Genomic DNA, 17,086 nt, shown 5'->3' with positions numbered 1-17,086 from the left:
GAAAATCACCATAGAAAGTTATGATGACAGGGAAGATCAAGACATAAACTTAGAAGACAACAAAGTAAAAACAGTTGCAGCCTCAAAGAAAAATGTGAATTTATCTCAGTCCCAAAAAGAATTCTTGGAAGAGCTAAAAGAGGATTTTAAAATTCAAATAAGAGAGGTAGAGGAAATTTGGGGAAAAGATAAGATTGATACAAGAGAAATCATGAAAAAAAGGGTCAGCAAAGTCTCAGAGGAGACACAAAAAATACTGAAAAAAACAACATTAAAAAGAAGAATAAGCCAAATGGTAAAACAGACACAAAAATCCACTCGTAAGAAGAACTCCTTAAAAAGAAGACATGGAAACGTGGAAAAAGAAGTATGAAAAATGCTTCAAAAGTAGAATTAATCAAATGTAAAAAGAGGTACAAAAGATCACTGAAGAAAATAATTCCTAAAAATTAGAACTGAACAAGTGGGAGCATATGACTCCATGAGACATCAATAAACATTCTTTTTAAAATAAAAATAATGAAAAAATAGAAGAAAATATGAAACACCCCATTAGAAAAACAGTTGCGCTAGAAAATAGAACAAAGAGAGATCATTTAAGAATTTTAAAAATGAAAACTCTCAAAAATATTATAGCCAAATTCTAGAGCTCCTTAGGTCAAGGAGATAATATTTCAAACAGCCATAAAGAAACAATTCCAATCAGGAAATCATAAGATCTAACAGCTTCTACATTAAAATATTAAAGGGCCTGGGATATTATATTCTGGAGGGCAAAGGAATGAGGATTATTACCAAGAATCATCTACCCAGCAAAACCAAGTATCCTTCTTCCCAGGGGGAAAAATGGATATTTAATGAAATAGTGTTCTTTCAAGCAATGAAAAGACCAAAGCTGAATAGGAAAATTGACTCTGAAATACAAAAGAGAAATCTTAATGGATTCAATAAGATTAAACTGTTTATATCCCTATATGGGAAGATGCTCCTTGAATTCCTGAGAACTTTATTGTTATTGGGGCAGTCAGAAGGAGTATGTGTAGACAAGGGGCATGACTGCAAGTATAATATGACTGGATGCTATCTTAAAAAATTAAAAGAAAGAGGAATATACTGGGAGAACAGGGAGGTAGAATGGGGTAAATTATGTCACATAAAAGAGGGGTGAAAGAGCTTTTACAGTGAAAAGGAAGAGGGAGGAGGTAAGGAGAAGAGCACTTATACCTTCATTCCCAGGGAATTAGCTCAGAAAAGGAATAAGATACACACTGAGTTTGTTATAGAAATCAATATTACCCTAAAGGGGAAGGGGATAGGAGAGTGGTGGGGCTGGTATAAGGGAGTATAGATTTGGAGGAAGTAGTTGTCAGAAGCAAAACACTTTAGAGGATAGACAGGGTAAACACAATAAATAAGGGAACAAATAGGATGGAGGGAAATACACAGTAATCATAACTGTGAAAAAATTACGTTTCTCTAAGTCTTCATTTCTCAAATACATAGAGAAATGAGTTAAATATATAAGAAAACAAGTCATCCCCCAATTTTTAAATGGTCAAAGGATATGAACAGGGAGTTAGTTCTCAGATGAAGTAATCAAAGCTACAGTCAAATGAAAAAATACTCTAAATCACTATTGATTAGAGAAATGCAAATTAAAACAAGTTTGAGGTGCCACCTTATACTTAAAAGATTGGCTATTATAACAGAAAAGGAAAATCACAAATGTTGGGAGGGGGTATTTGAGAAAATTGAGACACATACACTGTTGGTGGAGATGTGAACTGATTCAGCTATTCTGCAGAGCTATTTGAAATTATGCCCACAGGGCTATACAACTGTGTGTGATACCATTATGAGGTCTGTATCCCAAAGAGATTTTTTAAAGAAAAAAGAACCATTATGTACAAAAATATCCATAACAACTCATTCTGTGCATAGAATTATAAATTGAAGGAATGATCATCAATTGGGGAATGGCTGGATAAGTTGTAGTATATGATTGTAATGAGATATACTATTGTGCTATAAAAAATGATGAACAGGATGGCTTCAGAAAAACTTGGAAAAAGTTCATGAACTGATGCAAAGTGAAGTGAGCAGAACCAGGTGAACATTGTACACAGCAAAAGCAATATTGTACAATAAACAGTTGTGTACACCTTAAATATTCTCAGTGTAAAGATTAAAATTAATATTCAATGCTCCATGTTTTATTTTAATACTATTTATTAAAATTGACTTAGAGCAAAGAGGAATTTTTTAAAAACTCCAGCAAGCACCCCATATGCTCCCTCCTTCCTGCCCCTACAAGCCAAAACGACCACATGGGAGAAAACTGAAACTCCGAAACTCCATGCACATAAGGAGATGCAAAAACAGGAACAGGGAAAGGGGATTGTGGGAAATGTAGTCCCTAGGGTTCAAGATTGTAAATCAACACATTCTCCCTGTGATCCTTTGGGAGACCAATCTCCCCAATGTATCATGAAAACACAACTAACTTATAACTTGAACTAGAGATATATACAAATATTCATTTTTAAAGGGAAATTACAATAATTTGGAGATGAGGAAAATAAAAGGGAAAAGGAACAAAACCAATAATCGGTGCATTGACAAAAAGCCAATTAGGAGGCAGTCCCCCTTGGCATAAGAGTGTACATTCAAAACAAAAGCACTTTAACCCCCTTCCCCAAGGTTCAAATTCACCATATCTCAAAGTTCACTCTGTGTCTTCTGGTACAGCATGTGGAATCTTCTCTGTATCATTCCAATTTTAGTATATGTGCTGCTGAACTCCTAGGGAATTTTATTTTTCTGATCTTCATTCTTAAGACAAAAAATGCTACTATACAAGAGATTAAATAAAAAATGCAGGCCAACAGGAAAATTCAATCAAAAAATTTCAGACATTTACATGATCTAATAAAAATACTGATCCCATCCAAAACAAGTCTGAATTTTGCAAGCCTGTTCCTGAACCACAAATAGAAGATGATCCTTTTTTCTCCCAAAATGGAGATGAGACACCCTTCTCATATACATCAGGTTCAGACCCTTCTCTCTTGTACTCTGAAGCATCTCTCTCATGCCCTACAACTCCTGGCTGATCTTACCTCCCCATATCCTTTTTCTAATCCCCAATACTCTCCTGTCCTTTCTCCCACCCCACAACCAGCCCAAACCCCAAAGAAATCTCATTCTGCTACCATGCTTGTTCTTACCCATGTTACCTTGGCATCCCCACAGTCAACTTCTGAGGAATTACAGACATTGGATGACTTACTATGAAGGCATTTTCCACTTAAAAGAAGTGCCCAAAATAGAATGCAATGGGTATGTGGTGACCCTAAGACACCATATACCTTTCACTCCCCAAGAAATGAGAGAACTGAAATATAATATACCTCCTTTTGAATGCGAACCTCTCATGGTAACCAGGAAAATGGCTGATATTTTTTATCAATATGACCTGTCCTATAAAGCTGTTGAGAATTTGCTCAATGCTTTTCTAACAAAGTGAGAAAAATAAAATCATCTCTCATGTTAACAAGGTCCAGGGGGCATGGTGCAGCACACTGGCCAGCTCAGGATCCTGCATGGGATTATAACAGTACCGTGGACCAGTTGCAATTACATCGTTGTAGGGATGCCATTATGACAGTTATGTGAGAATGCTCCAAGCATGGTCAAAATTTGAAAGCCTTAGACAATCAGATAATGAGACACCCTCACAATTCATGGATAAGCTCATTGAGCTTGGGGGTCGATATCTAGATCTTGAGTTATAGCACAGTAGGTAGTGTGTCAGTCTCATAAGCCGAAGGTCCTGAGTTTGATCCTTGAAAAGGGGATTGTGGGAAATGTAATCTCTAGGGTTCAAGATTCTAAATCAATACATCATCAATACAATGATACAAGACAATTCCAAAGGACTTATGATAAAAAAAAAAAGCCATCTAACTCCAGAGAAAGAATTTAATCTGAATCCAGACCAAAACGTACTATTATATTTCATTTTCTTCATTTTTAATTTTTTGTTCAAGTTTTCTTACACGAAAGAACTAATAAGGAAAAAATGTTTTACATGATTACACACATAAACTCTAAATAATATTGCTTAGTGTCTCAGGAAGGGGGAAGGAAGGGAGAGAATTCAGAATTAAAATTTTCTTTAAAAGGAAGTTAAATATTGTTTTTAAGTATAATTGGGGGACATTTTTTTAAAAATTACTTTTTGTCAAATGGATCCAAAAAAACATGAGTCACAATCCTAAAACAAACATTCAAAATATAAAAGGGATGAACAAGACAATTACATTCTGCTGAAAGGAACCATAGACAACAAACTAATGTCGATGTTAAACTTAGGTGCATCAAGGGCTTTAGATCTAAATTCATATGTAACACAACTACAAAAAGCCATATACTGACACAACTGTGCAGGGAGATTTCAATGTTCTCTCAGATCTGAATAAGTTTAATGGAAAGATGAACAGAAAGGAAAATGTAAAACTAAACAAATTTCTGGGGAAACTTAAAGTAGTTTCCAATTGGAACTGCCAAAAACTTTATATGTACATAAAAGAATATACATATGTATGCACACATACACATAAGTACACATATGTGTCTTTATGTGTTTCAGTGACATGTGTAACTTTTTCCAAAATTGTCTCTAAGTATTAGGGCACAGAGCTATTGCAAACAAGTATAAAAAGGCAGAAACAATAAATAATCCTTTATAACCAAAACACAATAAAAAATAGTAATCAGTTCAAGGAACATGAAAAAGATGGACCCAACTGGAGATTTGACTAACTAATAATCTAACTAATAATAAATAATAAAAATAACTACTAATAATTTGACTAACTAAAAATCTAACTAATAAGTGAGTCGAAAATAATAAATCCTAGAACTAACAATGCTGGGAAAGAGAATGATGATAATGATAATGGAATCACAAATGCTGAGCTGCAACTAAAGCAGTGGAAAACCATATCCCTCTAACCCTACATAAACAAACAACAAGTAAAATGGGCTAAAGCGGATTAAAGGCCAATCTGCTTTTTCCTTTTAAATCACAGGGCCAATAATTCGCCATCCCTCCAGTTAGCCTCGCAGGGTCTGATTCCCATAGGTGGCTGCACATTAGAATCCTTGCTCCTTGAGGGTAGGAAAGATCTACGCTTCTCATGACTGACTGATCCTGAGAAGCAGATCCAAAAGGGTTTTGCAAAGACATAATGAATGGTCTTCATCATCAACAAAACCCTCAAAGTGTGCTTTATCATGGCTCGTTTGCACAATTAAAATCCACTTCATCTTTTTCATAATAGCTTTCCTTCCCCTTGGAAGCACCGGTTTCTTGAAGAGCAATTACATGGGGGGGGGGGGGGGGGGGGATGAAGCAGCAAATAAATAGAGACGCCCGAGAATGAATAGCTGCCGGTACTGAAACTCCCGCCGAGCGGACGGTACACACCCACACCCACACACGCACACGCACACGCCCCGCTGCTCCCCTGACACCTTGTCCCTGCATGCACAGCGCAAAGGGCAGCTAAGGGGCCCCTTTCCTGAAGCAGGTGCATCGTAGGGCCGCCAGATCACTTTCGGGGGCACCTCATTTGGCTGCCCAGACAGGACTAGCTCACAACTTCCCTCTCCCTTCAGCTGCTAGACTAGGACCGCCCCTTGGGGCCCAAGAAGCGGGTTATTCCTCCGCTCAGACAGCTGTCCGCACACTTGCCGCTGTGTGTGAAAGCACATCCGGCAGCCACTAAACCCTGGTTGGCCGTCCTGGAGGACTGCGGGGGGCCGAGATTGGAAAGAGGTCTGGGGCTCTGGAGTGGGGCCGGCCCGCTGACGGCTGACGGAGGAAGAGCACACACCGGCCGCCCTCAGGCCCAGGCGCTGCGCCTTTCCCAAGAGTTGCTAAGCACCAGGAGAAAATGCTGTTAGCGCAAACGCAAGCTATCTGGAGCGTCTACGGCTGGGCTGGCTACGTACACTTGATGGTCTCCTCTCAGATTCCTGAGGGGAAGTCTGGATCCTCCTGGGGAAGGCTGTCCCCAGCTTGCCCAGAGAGCGAGACTGGCTTTTGTAGTAACCATGGCATTGAATGCCGCATTACCCATTAGGCTTCTCCACTTCTCATTGCTTGTGTCTTTCCAGAAGTTCCGGGAAAATAGAAACAGAGGAGGAGAGTCTGCCCTGGAAACTGGAATTCTGCTGGCAGGACCCTTTGATTACAGCAAAATCTCTCACCACGAGTGCCACAAATAAATACTGGGCAGCACGGACAGAGTGCTGAGCTCGGACTCAGAAGACCTGGATTCAAATCCCACCTCTGGGACTCACTAGGTAGCAAGTTACTTCTGTGCTGAAGCTAACTCCCTAGGACCCATCGACTCTAATCACTCTAGGGGGAAGAAGTCTAGGGGCCCCAAGTTGCACGTCCTTATCATGAAAAATGCCAGAAATAAATCAGAACTCAAATCAATGAATCACTCTTCTGAGATATCAGAGAAGCTCTGTGATACTCACTATGAAAATGGAATCTGCATATATTATATATAATAATGTTTCCTTTTACAAATAGCTACTTAAAGGGACAACTAAGTGCACAGAGTGCCAGGCCTGGAGTTGGGAAAACCTGAGTTCAAATCTGGCCTTAGACACTTCCTAGTTGTGTGACCCTGGCCAAGTCACTTAACTCTGACTGCCTAGCCTTTATTGCTCTTCTGTCTTAGACTTGATACTAAGACTGAAGGTAAGGACTTAAATTAAAAAAAAAAACACACAATTTTTTTTAAATAAAGGAAGAAGGATGCTTAAGGTTTGCAACGTGCTTTACAAATATGATCCCTTTTGATCCTCACAATAACCATGAGACAGGTGCCATAGGAAAACATGTTGGTAGTTTCAGACTATGTTGATAGTATAATTGGAGGACTAAAGCTATAGTTAAAGATATTTCCAAATTCAAATTTATAGTAGTTCTTTACATATAGTGTTTCAGGCACGATTCCAATGTTTTTTTAGTTCAGTACAATCATGTTAGAGTTGTACTAGCAATGTAAGGGTGGTTGGTTGAAAATTAAAGGGGAAGGAAGGAAGGAAGGAAGGAAGGAAGGAAGGAAGGAAGGAAGGAAGGAAGGAAGGAAGGAAGGAAGGAAGGAAGGAAGGAAGGAAGGAAGGAAGGAAGGAAGGAAGGAAGGAAGGAAGGAAGGAACAAAGGCAGGAACAAAGGAAGGAAGGATTAGGAGGAAAGGAGGGAGGGAGGAAGGAAGAGGAAACAAAAGTATTTAAAATCACAATTCTATCAGGGAGGTCATAAAAAGCCTATAATGAGTCACAGCATTCATTTATGACCCCAAAAAAATCCTCCGACACATAGTTATACATGAAGGTTTTTACAGGACAAGAAGAATATATCTAAAATTCTAAAATCAAAAGCTGCTAGTATACACAATGGAGAAACATTAAAAGTTTTCCTTATTAAAAAAAGGAGTAAACTAAGAATGAATTCTCTTTCATTGTTATTTAGTACAATTCTAAGAAAATGCAGGAAGTAGAAATAAGACAAGAAATTAAAGGCCTAAAAGCAGAGGTGAAAAGGAGATTAAACCATCCCTTCTTGTTGATTACATAGTAGTTTACTTAGAAAATCTTCGAGAATCAGCCAAGAAATAACTGAGATAATTAATAGCTTCAGTAAGGAAGCAAGGCTGCAAAATAAACAAGGAAAAATCAAGAGCATTTCTATTCCGTCCTAACAAAATGAAGGAAAAAATAACAGAAAGAAAAAATGTATCTAAAATAACCATAAAACCTTTTAAATAGTTGGGAATCAATTTACTACAGTGCACAATAGACATACATATATATGCGTGATTGTAACTCCTCCAATAATGTGTTTTATTATAATTATAATATATAAATGTATTAACAAATATATATTGCATCATGTATTACATAATTGCATATCACCAATTACATTTATCTGTAATTTTATAATGATATTCATATATTGTGAGTTGAATTATATTAACACATTATATATTAAATAAACATTCATTAAACTCTTAAAAAAGAAGAAAAGGAAAGGGAAAGGAGAAAAGGAAGGCAAGAAGGGAGGAGCAAGAGAAGGAATTATAAGGGGAGAAAGAACCACGTAACACAAAGAAATCAAAGAAAGAGGGAAAGGACTCGTGTATAATAAATATGTTTGTAGCAACATTTTTTGTTGCTGCAAAGAGCTGGAAATAGAGCAGGGATCCATCAACTTGAGAAAGGCTGTCCAAATTATGGTTTATAAATGTCAGAAAATACTACTGGCCCACAGAAATGATGAAACAGACTGATTAGATGAAACGTAGGAAAACATATAAATGTATGCAAACTGAAGTAACTAGGTCCAAGAAAGAAACTCTGATCAGTGTACTAATCAATCATTAATTCCAAGTTATGAGTGATCAATAATGATTCCCATCTGTTGACAGACTAGTGATGGATGAGGAGGCAGGATGAGACGTGCATTTTTAGAACATTGTGTGGATTTATTTCTCTTGGCACTTATTTGTTATGAGAGCCTTAATTTGGGGGGGGGGGTGGAGGGGTGGGAACAGTTCTAAAGGGAAGTACCAAAAATAAGAAGAGGAAAAGAAAGAGCACCAACGAAACATTTTTAAAATACCCAGAAGATAGCACAGGGAATTCAGAAGATGATATTGGCAAACACAGCGGACTTATTACTACGGTGTTTTATTTAATATAAACTTTTTAAAAAGATAAATTAAGATTCATAGTTTCATATACAATTCTACTTTTTCCTCTTTTCATATATGGAAATATTCATGCTGATATTTGTTAAGTTCATAATAAACAAAATTAAGTAAAAAATCACGAATGGGTAGCAAATGGCATTCACAAGGTCAGAAATTACAGCCTGTTTGGTGATAGAAAATCCTGATGTTTGACTGAAGCATAAAGGGCACGACTGACAATAGTGTGAGATTTGGCCTTAAGATATAATCACACTGAGTGGTGCCTTCCAAGGCAGGGAAAATTTGAATTTCACATGATAAAGGGAGACTGAAGATTTGTTATTCAGATGAGGCCATGACTAGACCTAGGAGTGACAAAGATGATTATGGCAGGAGAGTGAATGAACTGGTAGAAGGAAGAGAATGGAGAGAAAATCAGGAGCCACTTCAGTGATCAAGGTAGCCTCCTTTAAGGCACTATTAGTGAGAACAGAGGAAGGAATTGATTCAAGCGAGGTAACTGACTGGATGAGAAGTGAGAAAGCAGAAAAAGTAAAAGGAAGCTTGAAAATTAGAAAAATGGATAGAAAGTCCCACCAAATATAGGACAGACAATTAGAAGCAGATGAGAGTGGGGTGGGGAATAAACCTAGTTTTTTGTGTGTTCGTTGAGGCACTAATGAGATATGTGGATAGAAGTTTCCTATAGACACCTGAAAATGTGGGTGTGGGGCTTAGAAGAATGATATTTATATTCTGAGTTATAAACAGGAATCTTCTGAATACAAGTAATAGGTGAAGGAATAGACTAAAAGATTTGATGCAGCTTTGAGAAATTGTTTATTCCCAGACTGTATGCCATATAAGAAGAATCTGGTTCAATAAGATCAACACAATTTTTTAAAAAAGCAATTCAGTGTTAGCATCCTAATATGCATGCTTCAATTTTTACGTCCTTTTTACGTGTAAAACAAAGTAACTTTAAAAGAAAGGCATTGAACATATTAAGAAATGCTTAAATGACATCCTTGTCTTGCTACTTTAAAAAAATTGCTGGAACATTATGCAATTAAATCCTAATTGTATAGCTAAAGCTTAATTGCTAAAAATGTAAATTTGATTTTAAAAGTCTTCCAGTTTCATATTTTATCTGAACAATGAAGATTACAGTTTGCAAAAGACACAATCTTAAATCTGCAAAAAAATTACCACTTTCATTAAACCATGTTTTAAAAACAATGTTTGTAAGAACCTGAATCATAAAAGTTTTGAGCTGAACAGAAACTGATTCAGACAAATTCTCAGTAATTTAAGTTCAATATTGGAACAAAACGGAGTATCTAGAAGTCATTCAGCAGTTGACAATGACATTTAAAAAGGAGATATATCCAGGGAAATGATGAAAAAAATACAAAGGAAGATGGCCTTGCAGCCCCAGATCTCAAACTATATTACAAAGCAGCAGTCATCAAAACAATTTGGTACTGGCTAAGAGACAGAAAGGAGGATCAGTGGAATAGACTTGGGGCAAATGACCTCAGCAAGACAGTATATGATAAACCCAAAGATCCCAGCTTTGGGGTCAAAAATCCACTATTTGACAAAAACTGGAAGACAGTGTGGGAGAGACTAGGTTTGGATCAACACCTCACACCCTACACCAAGATAAACTCAGAATGGGTGAATGACTTGAACATAAAGAAGGAAACTGTAAGTAAATTAGGTGAACACAGAATAGTATACATGTCAGACCTTTGGGAAGGGAAAGATTTTAAAACCAAGCAAGACTCAGAAAGAGTCACAAAATGCAAAATAAATAATGTTGACTACATCAAATTAAAAAGGTTTTATACAAATAAAACCAATGTAACTAAAATTAGAAGGAAAGCCACAAATTGGGAAACAATCTTCATAACAAAAACCTCTGACAAAGGTCTAATTACTCAAATCTATAAAGAGCTAAACCAGTTGTACAAAAAATCAAGCCATTCTCCAATTAAAAAGTGGGCAAGGGACATGAATAGGCAATTTTCAGTTAAAGAAATCAAGACTATTAATAAGCACATGAAAACGTGTTCTAAATCTCTTATAATCAGAGAGATGCAAATCAAAACAACTCTGAGGTATCACCTCACAACTAGCAGATTGGTCAACATGACAGCAAAGGGAAGTAATGAATGCTGGAGGGGAATGTGGCAAAGTCGGACATTCATGCATTGCTGGTGGAGTTGTGAATTGATCCAACCATTCTGGAGGGCAATTTGGAATTATGCTCAAAGGGCAATAAAAGACTATCTGCCCTTTGACCCAGCCATAGCACTGCTGGGTTTGTACCCCAAAGAGATAATAAGGAAAAAGACTTGTACAAAAATATTCATAGCTGAACTCTTTGTGGTGGCCAAAAATTGGAAAATGAGGGGATGCCCTTCAATTGGGGAATGGCTGAACAAATTGTGGTGTCTATTGGTGATGGAATACTACTGTGCTCAAAGGAATAATAAAGTGGAGGAATTCCATGGAGACTGGAACAACCTCCAGGAAGTGATGCAGAGTGAGAGGCGCAGAACCAGTGGAACATTGTACACAGAGACTGACACATTGTGGTACAAGAGAACGTAATGGACTTCTCCAGTAATGGCTTTACAATGTCCCTGAACAATCTGCAGCAATCTACGAGAAAAAAAAAACTATCCTCAAGCAGAGGACAAACTGAGGGAGTAAAAACACCGAGGAAAAGCAACTGACTGACTACAGAGGTTGAGGGGACATGATCGAGGAGAAAAGCTAAATGAGCACCCTAATACAAATACCAACAACAAGGAAATGGGTTCAGAGCAAGGACACATGTGATACCCAGCTAGGGAAGGGGTGGCAGGGGGCGGGGGGGGGGGGAAGAAAATGATCTGTTTCCAATGAAACATGACCAAATAAAATAATGTATGAAAATGACCAAATAAAATAATGTTTTAAAAAATCAAAATAAAAAAGATGTCGAAGGAAAAGGGATAATCAACAATATGCATAGAGGGGAGAAATAAAGCAGATGGCAGAGTGGATTAAAAACCAGAATCCTACAATATGTTGTTGACAAGAAACACATTTGAAGCAGAGAGATGCAGAATAAAGGTAAGGGGATGGAGCAAAATCTATTATGCTTCAGTTGATGTTTTAAAAAAACAGTAGCAACCATGATCTCAAATAAAGCAAAAATACACTTAAATTTTAAAGGAGATCAAGAAGCTGCATCTTAATAAAGATGTACCATAGACAATGAAGATTACAATATGAGATTACTTAAGTAGTATGAGATATACTCCAAATTTTTAAAGTACAACTTCAGTGACTTATAGGAAGAAATAAACAATAAAACTGTACTAGCAGTGGACCTCAACTTTCACCTCTCAGAAATAGATAAATCTAACCGAAGAGGAATAAATTTTAGAAAAGTTAGGTTTAATAGACCTCTGAAGAAAATGGAATAAGAATAGAAGAAATATGCCTTTTTCTTAGCAGTACATGACACCTATGCAAAAAATGATGATGTATTAGGGCATTAAAATATCACAACCAAATGCAGAAAAGTAAAAACATCAAATACATCCTTTTTAGATCACAACACAATAAAAATTACATTCCATAAAGGGTCATGAAAAGACAGATTAAAAATTAATTAGAAACTAAAATAATTTAGTCATAAAAATAAGAACAAAGGCAAAAGAACTAATTGTAGAAAAAAAGCAATACTTTCATTAAAAAGAATGGCAACATATGAAAATTTATGGGATGCATCCAAAGCAGTAATTAGGGGGAAATTATATTTCTAAATGAGTTATCAACAAAACAGAGGAAAAGTAGATCAATGAATTGGACATTCAATTGAAAACCTAGAAAAAGAACAAAAGTTAAAACCCTAATTAAACACTAAATTGGAAATCCTAAAAACCAAAGGAGAGATTAATGAAAATTGAAAGTAATAAAGCCATTGAATGATAATAAAACTAGAAGCTGGTTTCATAAAATAAAAATAAAATGGGTAAACCATTGGTTAATTTGATTTTTCTTTTAAAAAAGAAAGACAAATTACCAGTATCAAAATGAAAGAGTAAATTCACCACCGATGAAGAAGAAATTAAAGCAATCATTAGGATGGTTTTTTGCTCAATTATATGATAATAGATATGACAGTCTAAGTGAAATGAATGAATATTTACAAAAAATATAAAATTGCCCAGTATAACAGAAGAGGAAATAAAATATTTAAATAACCCCATCTTAAAAAAGTAATTGGACAAGCCACCATTGAACTCCTTTAAGAAAAGTCCCAGGGCCAGATGAATTCATAATTAAATTCTACCAAATGCTTAAAAACAATTCCAATACTATATAAAGTATTTGGGGGGAAAATAGCAAAGAAAGAGCCCTACCAAATTCCTTTTATGACACAAATATGGTGCTGATACTTAAATCAGGAAGAACAAAAGCAGAGAGAGAAAACTATAGACCAATTTCCCTAATGAATATTGATACAAAATTTTTAAACAAAATACTAGCAATAAGATTATAGCAATATCATTAGGACCATATATTATGACCAGGTGGAATTTATACCAGGAATGCAGAACTGGTTCAAGATTAAGGAAACTATCAGCATAAGTCACCATAACAATAATAAAAGGAAGAAAGGATTTTTTGCCAAGAATTGCTAAGAAGGTTAGAGAGTGATTTGGTAGAAACTGGGTATAGACCAGCAGCTCACACCATATACCAACAAACATGTATGTGCATGATTTGGCCATGAAGGGTGATACCATGGGAAAATTAGAGAAGCCCAAAATATCATCTCCATCAGATCTATAGATAATGAAAAGTTTGTTACAAAATAAGAGATAGAGATCAAAAAAATGGTAAGGTGGATAATTCTGCTTACATTAAATTGTCTAACTTCTTCCATGCCTGATGTCATTTTGTCCTATACTTCTAATTTACCAGCAGGGCTAATCTGCTTTTAATTCAATTCAACTCAAAAGAGGTTATCCTTTCATTTTCTTACTCAAGCCAGTCAACCTCCAGATGGAACCTGCCTTATTTAATTTAATTTAATTTAATGTACCTCATTCGGTTAGCACTCTACTCAGCCTTTGGGAAATCTGCAGGGAATACAATAATGCTACTTGTTGAAATCAAAATTTACTACATGCTCCATTTACGTAGTAATATGTTACATTCTGGGAGACATACAAGGTTTAAATAAAGCATGAATTGTGCCTTCATGAGAGTTTTAATCTAGTCAGAAGTTCATATAGCCTCTGAAGTTGTATAGGAATTCTAAGAATTGATTAGGAAAAGAAAGGGATGTTACCTTAAGTGTTCTTGAGTTATATATGTTTTATCTCTCTCACTATATTATAATCTTCTTGTGGGCAAGAATCACTCCATTCCTGACTCCCCACACTTTCTCCACAATGCCACAGCCATCTTCTCAACCTGAAGTTCATTCATCCTCTGAGGCCTCTTCCTTTGATTGGCTGGTTCATCCCAGAACTTCCACTTAAAGGAAAATGACCAGGTCGGCCATGTTTTACTTCCTAATTGACAAGCTTTACTCCTCTCACTTTCTCCACAATGCCCCTAAGCAGATGCCTCCTCTCTCTCCTCTCCCCCTAACCAGAACTTTTCAGTATTGCTTCCCCTCTACCCCATAAGAATGAAAATTCCTTAGGAGAAAATCCTATCATTTTACTTTTTATTTTTATTCCCAGCACTTAGCACAGTGCCTGACACCTACCTTTGGACTTATTGATCTGACCAAGTTTGGTTTCCCCATCCTCCCTTTCTCTTGCTGCCCCTCCCAGTAAATACTATGGTTCTCTTTATAGAGTAAACAATCAAAATACATACAACTTGGCAGACAAATAGTACAATCTCTTTGTCCTAATTGTCTCTTCTTCCTGGATGTCTTTCTCTCATCTTAGCAATTTCCATGATTTCAACTATCATCTCTATGAAAATCTAAGTATCTAGCCTTATTCTCTCGCCTTAGTTCCAGTTCTGCCTCATCATGGAAATTTCCAACTCTACATCCTATAAGCATTAAATTAATGCCCAATACAAAGTTCCTTATTTAAAACCCTCCTATCTTTTTATCTTTCCTATTTCTCTTGAGGCCACACCCTTCTTCCAGTCATCTCGGTTCAAAACTTCTCAATGCTTCTCTTTTTCACTTTTACATCCAAATAGCTTCCAGATGGTTGCTTCAATCTCCACAACAGCTCTTATGCTATTCTCCTCTCATGTGACCTCCATTCTCATTCAAACCTTTATCACTTGTTAGGAAAAAAATCACAAAATGTAAAATAAATAATTTTGATTACATCAAATTAAAAAGGTTTTGTACAAACAAAACCAATGCAACCAAAATTAGAAGGGAAGCAACAAACTGGGAAACAATCTTCATTACAAAAACTTCTGACAAAGGTCTAAATACTCAAATTTATACAGAGATAAATCTATTGTACAAAAAATCAAGCCATTCCCCAATTGATAAATGGGCAAGGGACATGAATAGGAAGTTTTCAGTCAAAGAAATCAAAACCATTAATAAGCACATGAAAAAGTGCTCTAAATCTCTTATAATCAGAGAGATGCAGATCAAAACAACTCTGAGGTATCACCTCACAACTAGCAGATTGGTTAACAGGCCAGCAAAGGAAAGTAATGAATGCTGGAGGGGATGTGGCAAAGTAGGGACATTGATTCATTGCTGGTGGAGTTGTGAATGGATCCAACCATTCTGGAGGGCAATTTGGAACTATGCCCAAAGGGCGATAAAAGACTGTCTGCCCTTTGATCCAGCCTGCTGGGTTTGTACCCCAAAAAGATAATAAGGAAAAAGACTTGTACAAGAATATTCATAGCTGCGCTCTTTGTGGTGGCAAAAAACTGGAAAAAGGAGGGGATGCCCTTCGATTGGGGAATGGCTGAACAAATTGTGGTATATGTTGGTGATGGAATACTATTGTGCTCAAAGGAATAATGAAGTGGAGGAATTCAATGTGAACTGGAACAACCTCCAGGAATGATGCAGAGCGAGAGGAGCAGAACCAGGAGGACATTGTACACAGAGACTAATCACTGTGGTACAATCAAATGTAATGGACTTCTCCATTAGTGGCAATGCAGTGATCCTGAACAGTCCAGAGGGATCTATCAGAAAAGAACACAATCCACATCCTGAGGAAAACACTGTGGGAGTAAAAACACTGAAGAAAAACAACTGCTTGAATACATGGGTCAAGGGGGATAGGATTGGGGATGTAGACTCTGGTGTGAACATCCTAGTGCAAACACAATGTGGAAATGGATCTGACCAAGGACACATGTGACAACCCAGTGAAATTGCACGTGGCTACGGGAGGGTGGGAGAGGGGAAAGAGGGAAAGAATATGATTCTTGTAACCAAGGACTAATGTTCTAAATTAACTAAATAATAAAAAAAGAAAAAGAAAATAAAACAATCCTTTGTCACTGCTTACTGAGACAACTGTGGGAGTCTCCTAAGTGGTTTTCCTGCTACATTCCATATTTCCATGTAGAAAACACTGTAGTTTGCATCTGGTACCACCGTCTACACAAAGTCTTGAGGGTGCCCTTCTTCCCCTAAGAAATTACTTTGTATTCACTTTGTAAATATTTTGCATTTACTCATTTTTTTGTTGTCCTCCTCTCAATTAAATGTAAATTTCCAAGAAATAGAAACTAATCTGTCTTTATTTGTATTTCCAGGGTTTGTTGAATTAATGAATGAATGAAAGCAGGGCAATTGAATGAAGAGTTGTGAATTGCTTTAGGTCTTTTAGCATTCATGTTTCAAAATAAATATCCCACCATCACCTCAAAATCAATATTTCTCAAACTAAACTTATATTCCTTCCCAAACTATGTGGCCAAATTCAGTAGCTCTATTTCTGGTGGACCACAAATTCTACCATTCACTCAATCATAAAAACTTTAACCATAGAAAACTTTCCCCCTTTTCTTGTCTCCCATATCCCATCATTCAGTAAGTCCTACAGACATTTTCCCAAGATAATTATTTCCCTTTTTTTCCCATATTTTCTTTCACTTTCTTTCCCATTGGTGTCCCTGATTCTAGTATTTCCGGTCTTTCATGCATCATCTGAAAACCCTTCTTTCACTATGCTATGCCCTTTGATGGCTCACCATTGCCAACAAAAATCAGTTTCAAATGCCTTAGACTAACATTTCTTCCCTTCATGATGCTTCTATTCTAGTTAAACTGATCTTCTTGC

The sequence above is a fragment of the Monodelphis domestica genome, chromosome 5 (genome assembly GCF_027887165.1).
Source record: "Monodelphis domestica isolate mMonDom1 chromosome 5, mMonDom1.pri, whole genome shotgun sequence".
Classification (NCBI taxonomy): Eukaryota; Metazoa; Chordata; class Mammalia; order Didelphimorphia; family Didelphidae; genus Monodelphis; species Monodelphis domestica.
This window is presented reverse-complemented; position numbering follows the sequence as displayed.